Raw genomic sequence first — 10,451 nt, 5'->3', positions numbered from 1 at the left:
CAAAGCCAGATTAATAATTAAATTACAAACAGTGAGCCACAGTATTTAAAATCAAGTTCAACACAAAATAATGTTTTCGTGCTGTTAAAAGACTCACTCCAAGCCTCCTTTTGCAGGTGGAGTTGCAGTTAAATACACCTAACAGATACAGAAGGAAAATTTCCCCTCAGTGTTTGGATACTCTTGTGGAGCTGGAGTCTTAACTGGGCGCGGGAGAGGTGAAGTCCCTGTAGCCAGTGCTGAGCGTGGTTACTGGCAAGTCTTGGTAGCAGTGATTCAGAGGCTGCTGGTGATCCCTAGGAGAGATCTGGAATTATGCCAATGCCCAATGTAGGGCTTTTGGATTGGAAAGATTCAGCTACATCCACTCAAACAAATCATCCATTGTACTCTAGTCCACCTGAATTCCTTCACTGTACACACAAAGACTTCATCTGAGACTTAATGGCTGAAACCTGAGATGTCATTCATTCATTCAAGAAAGAGTTGTTGAATGCATATTATATTCTGGGTACTGTGTGAAGTGGAAAGAAATAAATAGGATCTTTTCCTACCAACCTCCTATCCTATCCAGGCTGGTGTGGGATAAGTTGTTCTTGGTGAGCTTATAGGATGTCCTAGAGATTAGTAGCTTTTTCTAAACTGCACATGTATCATTTTAAAAACAGTTTTTAAAAAATGTAAGTAAACCATGAACATGGTTTAAGCTAAAACATATTGAACAGTGTGGAAGAGTTAATACTGAGAAGTATCATTATTCCATCCCACTCCTCACTTCTCAGAAGTCTGCACCTTTAACTATTTCTACTTTATTTCATTTTCTGTTACTCCCAAATCTCTAAAAGCACACTTACTATGTGTTTCTTGATTCATTTGCTGCAGGCATTTTATAATGATATCCTGCTATGGTAGGTGAGAATTTAGTTCATTCATCACCCCCATCTTTCTTCCTTTTTGTAATGTAATTATATCACTATTTTCAGTTCTTCTAAAGGTTACTTTTTTAACTCAAGATAATGTACTTAAATCTTTTTCTTGGTCAATCAACTACTGACTTAATTTCTTGACCATTTACTTTCTAAGATGAGGATATTGATATCCGTACCTCCCTGCCTTTTAAAAAATACCTTCTTGGAACTTCCCTGGTGGTCTAGTGGCTAAGACTCTGCGCTCCCAATGCAGGGGGCCCGGGTTCGATCCCTGGTCAGGGAACTAGATCCCACATACATGTCGTAACTAAGAGTTTGCATGCTGCAACTAAAGATCCTGCATGGTGCAATTAAGATCCTGCACGCGACAACAAAGATCCCGCATGCGGCAACAAAGATCCCACATGCTGCAATTAAGACCCGGTGTAGCCAAATAAATAAATGAATAAATATTTAAAAAAATAAAAAATGAAAATACATCTTTTACCCTCTCGCTCCTCTCAGCTGTAATTTTGCTTTCAGAGTGTCAAGGTTGATATTTACACTCTGTTCTATAATATAATTATTCTCAAAAGTCATTTAAAGTGATCCATTTAAGATTTTCTGAGGATTTATGTTAAGCTCAGTTGATCATTATTTCTGAAAAAGGCCCCTCTTTGAATATTGGGACAGTATTCTGGCCTCCGTCCTACAAAATATGGTTCCTTAAAGGTTCTGAGCTCAAACCTAGAAGTTCTTTTACTACCTTGTATTACAATATGTCTAGCTTAGAGTTTTGAGTTAAAGTTAACTCTATGATTTTTCAATATCTCCTCACCCAATCTTCCTATTTCCTACTGAAGTTTTTGTCTGGCCTTTCACACTTGAAGCCATCTTTAATGGGGATGAGACCACAGCCACCTGCTGTTACCATCTTCTATCATCTGTTGACACTGCAGCACATTCCTGGGGCTAGGCCTTCCTTTCCTTATTCTTCTTGTCTAAACAGAACTGTAGCCATCCCTCATCCCACGCTGCAGTTCTTTCTTGGTGAAAGTGAAGGCTCGGGCCAATTGTGTGCCAGTAATGAGAAACTTGGGTTACCTTACTGGATTCATACTGTGACAATAATAACACTATTTTAAAAAAACTTTTTGATATACAAAGTGCTTTTCCTATATTATCTCATTTAAACCTCACACCAGGGACTTCCCTGGTGGTCCAGTGGGTAAGACTCCACGTTCCCAATGCAGGGGACCTGTGTTTGATCCCTGGTCAGGGAACTAGATTCCTCATGCATGCTGCAACTAAGAGTTTGCATGCCACAATTAAGAAGCCTGCATGCTGCAATTAAGCAGTCCTCATGCTGCAACTAAGAGTCTGCATCCCACAACTAAGAAGTCCTCATGCCACAACTAAAGATCCTGCCTGCTGCAACTAAGACCCGGCACAGCCTAAATAAATAAATAAATAAATATTAAATAAATAAATAAACCTCATGCCAACTTGAATTCAGAGAGGTCCAATAGCTTGATTAAAGTCACAGCTAATATATGATAAAGCCAACCCAGTTTCTCAGATCCAGGACCCTCTCCCTTCCACGTGCACCACATGCTGCTGATGCAAGTTCTCACCATTGGGAAATTTTTATAAGTAAACTAAATCCCTCTTGCTATAATATAAACCAATTTCTTCCCCCCACCCAGCCCTAGCTTTATTGAGATATAATGGACAAATAATATTAAGTTTAAGGTGTACGACATGCTGGTTTGATACACTTATATGTTGCAAACTGATTACTGCCATAGCATTAGCTATTAGCTAACACCTCCACCTCATCACATAATTACCATTTCTTTTATGTAGTGATAATATTTAAGATCTACTGTCTTAACAACTTTCAAATACATAATACAATATTATTAGCTGTAATCACCATGCTGTACATTAGATCCCCAGAACTTGTTACTCTTATAACTGGAAGTTTGTACCCTTTGACCATTATCTCCCCATTTCCCCCACCACCCAGCCCTAGGAAACCACCTCTCTATTCTGTTTATCTGATGAACTGATTTCTTTTTATTCTAACCTCAACGAACTTATAAAAAGTGATACTCAATCGCCCCTAAATTAAAAGACAATATTCCATGACACCTGATTATTATACTGCATGACAGCCTCATACAGCACTAAAGCCACAGGGACCTGAGGGAAACATTGAAAGAGACTGACAGGTTTCAGACAAGGCTTAAATCACATGATCACAGGTCTCATTTTAAAGCAGTGTGTGTGTGTGTGTGTGTGTGTGTGTGTGTGTGTCTGACATGATAGCCCCTTGCTTGTTCTTTCTTCTACTTCTATCCAATATGCTGAAACATTTCCAACCTAAAATATAAAACTACAGTGATGGATGTAAAATTGCAAATCCAGGTGTTCACGGGTTTCATAAGCTCCTGGAGGAAATATCAAAATACTTTCTATTTCTGTTATGCTCATGTATCAACCGCACGGCACCGTCTCTCAACTCTGTCTTCAGCGATGTGTCTTTCTTGGGCTGAGGAATGAGGATCAGGTCTGTGGCTCTAAAAGGGACTGGGACTCTGGTCTGACTTAGATGAATGTGCGGGATTCAGTATTGGAGTCGTGGTCAGGACTCAGGCTAAGTGGTTACAGAGGAAAGGCTGACAGGTAGAAAGAGGCTAAGGCATGTCCTAGAACAGGTAGGCTTAAGAAGCAAGGAGATCCTCAGCCTGAAGGTAGAAGAAAAGTCCTGATCTAATAGTTTCAAAAACTGACTGAAATAAATCAGTCCCTTTTTATCAGGAGTCAGCCTAAATTTACACCTATATAGTCACCCCTAAAGAAGACCATTTTTGTTCTTGAAGGGCTGGGGGTTTTAGCTGATTTGTTTATGCAGGAAGAGAGATGGCTCTTTTATGCAGACTTCTTTGACATCTCAGCTACTGTGCCTCCTTTTCGAGTTCGGTTTTTCATTCCACCTTAACTTGGAACAAGTAGATTACTCAGTATCCTCGTGCTTCTTTTCATTGTAGTTTCCTCCTCAGGGATTTTGCATCCCTGGGCTGGAATGGAATTGGGCAGAGCCCCAAGGCTTGTCTTTAACAAGCTTGAATCTTCTCCACAGAGGAAAATATGACCTCCCTTGATGCTCATTTTTTGGGGGGCCTGAATCAACATGTTTTAGGTTGTAACTGGCTTTGTGGATTGCAGAAATAAGACTTGACCTGTTTTATTGAAAATTAGAATGTTTTTCAGATAACGTCTGATGAAGAAAACACTCAAAATATGCATACTCATGTAGAAATTACTTCATACCAAATGTTAATTGATGGATTCATTCATTGCATTCAACTAATATTTACTGAATGCCTAATACTAGGCACTGAGACAATAAGAAAGAATAAGATATCGTCTTTCTCAAAGAGCAAGCCCGTAGCAGCTGTGGAGGCAGTGAATTACCTATAGAAAGTATGATTAGTACTATAGCCATTTTGCTTTGCATTAGAGAGTTTCAGCATAGCTCTGCAGCCAAAGGTCTTTATATCCTCTAAATAGGAGTTTAAAAGAATGACCAATCTGATATGTTTGCTAAGTGTAGGTTTGTTCATTTAGGTGGACCATTTCACAGCATGTGATTGTTTTGATCTATCACTAAGTGTCCTACATCTCAAAAGAGACTACAATGGGTTGGCCTGTGTTTCCCACACTGGTAGCTTAGAAGTACTACGGATATTGTAACACTGTTAAATTTGAAGTGTCAAAGAGAAATTTTTCAGTTTAAAATTTAATCAATCAATCTTTATTTCTGCTGGAAGAGCTAAGTATATATTATACTGTATACTTTTAGATCCTCCCTTTCTGAAAACAAAACTACTTTTTATTAATTTTATTAATTAGCATGATAATCTTTCCAAAGGTGAACAGGAAATTGTTTTAGATTAGCTCCTATTTAATGTAGTTTTCTGAATGAATATTTATTTTGCAATGTGAGATCTGCCTGGTTCTTATTATCAATAGAAACCCAAGTGAGAATTTAAAGTGTGTGTGTGTGTGTGTGTGTGTGTGTGTGTGTGGTGATGGTGATGGTGATGGTGGAGGCACCCATTACTTTGCGATACATCAGTATAACTCCTTATTCTTATTCATTATTACTCACTTGGTTCCTCTTAGAGTATGAATAGAAGGAAAAAACATTTATAGATCACTTAAAACATTCTACTAGAAGAAAGGGAACAAATAAGCCTACTTCAATCACTAGCTTTGCAGAGGGGAATGAGCAGAAGATATATTTAATCTTTCATCAAAGACTTTTTTTGAAATTACTAATATATAGGTCCACTCAGAACAGTGCTAACTGAGTTATTAGGACATTTAAACGAGATCATCATTGTTTTTATTAGCAACATTATTCCTTACTCCTTTTGTTAGAAAAACACCCTGCAGTGTGTGCAGATCTGTTTAATTGCAATGCTTTTACATTTTTCCTCAAATGTATTTGACTTATTTTATAAATATTTCAAGTACGTAATTGCTATTTTGCTTTAACAAAAATCACAAATGCATTTAGATAATCTAAGGGGTTAGAATCCATTTGCTCCTGTGAAGTTTATAGGAGAGGTAAGTATGATTTGTTGACTTTATGGACTACGATCCTGAAGGAAGGTCTCTCACCCCCATGACCCTTTGTTGTACATTTTCAGAATGAACACCTAAGGAATGTAGTGAAAGCTGTGGCATCAGATAGACTTGGGCTCCAAGCTCAATTCTTTTACTTAATAATTGGATGACCTTGGGCAACTTCTTTATCTTTTCTTTTTCAGGCTCTGGAATGTTTTGTAGAAATTACTGAATATAATAATACCAAGCTTGCCAGACTAATATGCAGATAAATAAATAGTATTAGGCACCTAACAGAGGGCCAGGCAAATAGTAAATACTCAATACATGTAAATTGCTTTCCCTGTTGGCTGTTTTTGATTGATAGAAGAGCCTTACTAGGGAGAGTCTTGAGGTTCTGATCCCAATCAGCAGAGATTCATCTGCCTTTTTAAAATTATTGGGGCTAAGAACCTCTGATTTAACCAAGGACCATCCCTTCCCTTCTGTATGCTGTGCTGAGAAGCGTATCTTTATCCTCATCCATACTCATCATTGTGGTTCAACAATGATCACAATAGCAAACGTGAAGATATAGTGGTCATCTGGAATGGAGAAAAGTGGAGCAAATACAGAATCCAGGGCTTGGCTAAGGGTCCTGGGAAGTTTGGATGAGGTGGACCATCTGGGAATCCAGAAAAGCAGATGTCTTTGCAAGGATGTGCCAGTTGGGGATGGAGGGGACAGAGGCAGGGAGGCAAGCCGAGGTATGGTCCTTCTTATTGGGGCAGAGGCAGATATGTGCACCTTCAAAGAATCCATCCCTCAGCCAGTGACTGTTATTTGCTCCTAGAAAATATCTGGGAAATTATCCGTGTTCTTATCACTTAACCTGTAGCTCTGTGTCCACACAATGCTCACTGACACTTTGAAATGAAACTGGTTGCTTCAGTGAATGGCATAGTCAAGTGACTTCCCATATGGACACATCTTTCTTAAGGCCTTGTGCTGGAGAAGGTAAGCTGCAGACACGAGCTCATGCGGTTTTCATGTGCTGCTATCCTGCTGCAGGCACAGGAGTAGCCGTGCCTTGAATGCACAGCCTTGAAAATGTGGGATGTACAGTGCTTTCTCTGGTATTGTTGCCCATAGAATGAGTAAATTTACTCTACTTTGTTGTTATTTGTCCCATATACTACTTCCCTGGGCCAATTTTCAATGCACCCTAGAGGTGTGATGGAAACTGAGCAGCAAGGCCAAATCTCCACTGACCACCAGTCATTTGGAGACCTGGAGAGACCAAAGGCTGACCTGGGGATTTCTACCCACTCTGGACTGAGCTTATAGGATCACCAGACATTCCTGGGAGCGGAAACCTTTTCTGCACCTCTCACAGAGCCCTGGGCAACATCTTAACCACAAAATTATTGCTCAATAAATACTTTTTGGAATAAAAGTTTCTTTGAGACAGGATCTTTTCATATTTGCCACTTACACTTGTCAGCTATGCTTTTCATTTGTCATCATTGCCAATATCATCCTTGTAATTGTAATCAGTAAGAAATATCTATCAAATACTATGCTAGGTATGTTAGAAAGGAAAATCTAATGCACAATCTAAGCAGAATTTGGGGGGAGCAGGGATTGAGTCTTAACTGACTTTTTATCCCTAGAGCCTAGCACAGTGCCTGTCACAAGTAGAGGCATGGCAGGTTGTTAAATGCTACCTGGAAGAGTGAATGTGTAATGAGAACAATTGGTGAAAAGGCTATGATAGCTGAAGAGTAAGCTTTTCCATTCCTATTTTTCTTTCTTTTTATCAAACCACCTCCTACCCCACACCTGAGAGAACTCTGTTTCTGTTTAGTTTGGGAAAGGAGTGCATATTGTATCTCAGTGCTCTTACTTGGATCTGTTAAGGTGAGCACAGAATGTAGTGCTGCTGTAACGTTAGGATCTTGGCTGCCTTGAAATTTACAGAGAGAAGAATTTTTTTGAATACTAGAAATAGATCAATATCCTGCTCCTGTTCTTTCTGTGTGCCCAGAACACCCACTAAAGTCAGGAGGAGCTGGAGATGTGTGGGGGAACTGTGGAATGGGGGCTTTTGTCTGTTAATTTGAGCTTCATTCTGTCATTTCAATCTGTAAGGTGATTCTGAAAAATGAATGCATTTATGAGGTTATTAATAACCATATTTCTCCCCTAATCATTATGATTAAGTCGCTGGTACTGCCAGGTGCCTGCAGCTTCCATCACAAAGCCCTGAACAATTTTGCTTTACCATTTGACTTCACTGAGATCCTCTGACTGACTGCCAGAGGAGTTGCTGCTGATTTTTTTCCCTTCTTCTGTCTGTTGATTTAAATTCATACTGAAAACAGAGTAAAGTTTAAAATAATATTCTAAATCATAAAACTTATTCTTCAGTTGTGGAGCAATAAGTCAGCTTTCCTTTTATTAGACTATTCTCAAAGAACGTTTTATGGTCAAAATGTCACAGCTGGTTTTTTCTACATTTTCTCTTCTTCTAGCCTGAGTGTCTCATGATCCAATCATTCAGTGCAGCCTGCAATTCCTGACACTTTATTCCCCCCATTGTATTTACTGCAACAATGTCCCACATCACCACAGATTAACTGTCCCCCACCTCCCAACAATATTCTGGTGTACGCTTGGCAGTACCACAGAGCATATCAGAGTACAGGCCATGGAGATAGACTGCCTAGTTTTGAGGCCCAGCCCTACCATTTACTAGCTCTGTGACACTGGCAAATGAAAAACCTCACCAAGCCTTTCTTTCTTCGTCTGAAAATTAGAATTATACCTACCTCCTGGATTGACGATGAAGATGAAAACTTTCCTGGCACATTAAAAGCACTCATTGGAAGATAGTTTTATTATTATGTGAAAGAGAAAAGCAGTCCTCAACCTCCAGGGGACAGACACTGAGTCTTGGTGCTTTCCTGTTGAACATAAACAATTTCACAAAACATCAACAACAGACAAGGCCACTCTGTGACCGTGGAAGATTAAGGAAACAAACAAACAAACAAGACCACTGTGTAACCATGTTTGAACACAGACAAAATATGGACATTGTCCAATTCACAAGCATGACAAAACATTTCTTTATTCTGGCTAATACGAGTGACTGTGGATTCTTTAGTAATTACAGCCTTAGCCAGGCTCTAGTCTTCCCTCTTTCTAGATAAGATTTATTATGATATTCATAGAAGTACTCCCACTTTCTGATAGCATCCAATCCAGAGCAAAGCCTGCTTCCTTAATCCCTCCCCCAGATCATCTAACAGATCCCAAATTCTATAATAAGTCCTTTTTAACACTTTCTTATGAGACGCCCTGTGGTTCCTCACTGTGTGTTTTTCCTTGCTGCAGCATGCCATAATCCCAACATAATCAACTATAACTGTATTTCTGGTGGTCTCTGGCTGGAGGGCATTGACATTATTCCTTTTGATAACGGCAGGTCACAGGATTTAAGCAGGTACAGCATAAAACAATGAAAAGGACACTTAGAGACTTTGTACAAGTTATTTAATATCGCTGTTAGTTTTCTCATTTGTTAAAATTTGGGGATTGGACTCATGAATTCTACAGTCCTTTTCAGCACCGGCATGCTATGGGATCTATGTCAGATACCAGCATTAGGAGTGCCATGGAACAAAAATAATTAACATGGGAATATTCTCAAATTTCCTATCTTTCCTAGGCTGCCAAAGAGAATCCTGTAATTACCCACCTAATTTCTCCCCTCCTCCCACCTCTTTATGAAAAAGCTCTGTCTTTGGGGGAGATAAACTAATATGCTAAGAGTAGAGGGAGGAGAAAATGGAAAGAAAACCACACAGGCTGGGGATGGAGGAGGAAGTTTTCTGGGGATCACAGAGGGTGGTGGAGAGAATTAAACATCAGAAGGAAGTAGGTGAGAGAAAGCATGGAAAAAAGGAAAGTACTGTGCAGATCACATATGTGGATACTCTTTATTGCCTTTAAAAATGAAGCAAGTAAGTAATAGGATGGATTATTAAATAATTTGGGTTGTTGAATTGTGCTTTCTGAAGGGAGTGCTCATCAAAAACTTAACCATGTGGGCCTCTGAGTTTTTTAGGATTTCAGTAACACATTTCTTACATAGTCAGAGAACTGACCACCAAAGATGAGGCCTCTTTCTCCTGGAGGGCTTGCCATTTTATAGTTAGTAAAGGAAAGAATAAGCTTTTTTTCCTAAACATTTCCAGCAGGTCCCAGAATTTAGCCACACACCAGCTGCTCCTTTATCTCCAATTGGAAGGACTCATAGAGGCCCGCTCTTGCATGGGTGATGGTGAGAATATGCTTAAATGGAGCTGGTCGGAAGGGGCAGAGATCAGTGTCATTGGTTGAAAGTGAGGCAATTAGTTATCTCCCTGGCAAGGGGTTCATGAGGCTTAGTTAATTAGAATTTGCATGGAAATTAATTTTAATTTGCCTGGAAACCCAAAGAAGCTAATCTTTGTCAGATCCAAGTAGTAGGGTAACCAGCCATTCTGGTTTGCCCATGAATGTGGGGATGTGGAACTTCCAGTGCTAAAATCAGGACATTCCTTGGCAAACTGTGATCACGCTAGTTAATATTCCTCTTCCTTCATAGCCTCAACTTTTCTTCCTCTCTTCATTCTGTTGCAGGATGAATGCTTCTTTCTAACATGTTCCTTGTATACCAGATCTCTGCCAAATAATGGAATCCCAGAACTGAAAGGGATCCTCAGATGTCATGAAGTCACCTTTTGCCTCCCAACAGATTTCATTCAGATGGTCCGTTCAGTTTGTCTTTTCCCAGTGACAGGCTGCCCAGGGGCATCCACAGATAATGAACAATGCTATTCCTATCATTTTATAATCCTTACTATTTGCTATTTGAAT

This window comes from Hyperoodon ampullatus (genome assembly GCF_949752795.1).
Source record: "Hyperoodon ampullatus genome assembly, chromosome: 1".
Classification (NCBI taxonomy): domain Eukaryota; kingdom Metazoa; phylum Chordata; class Mammalia; order Artiodactyla; family Ziphiidae; genus Hyperoodon; species Hyperoodon ampullatus.
Note: the sequence above shows the minus strand (reverse complement) of the source record.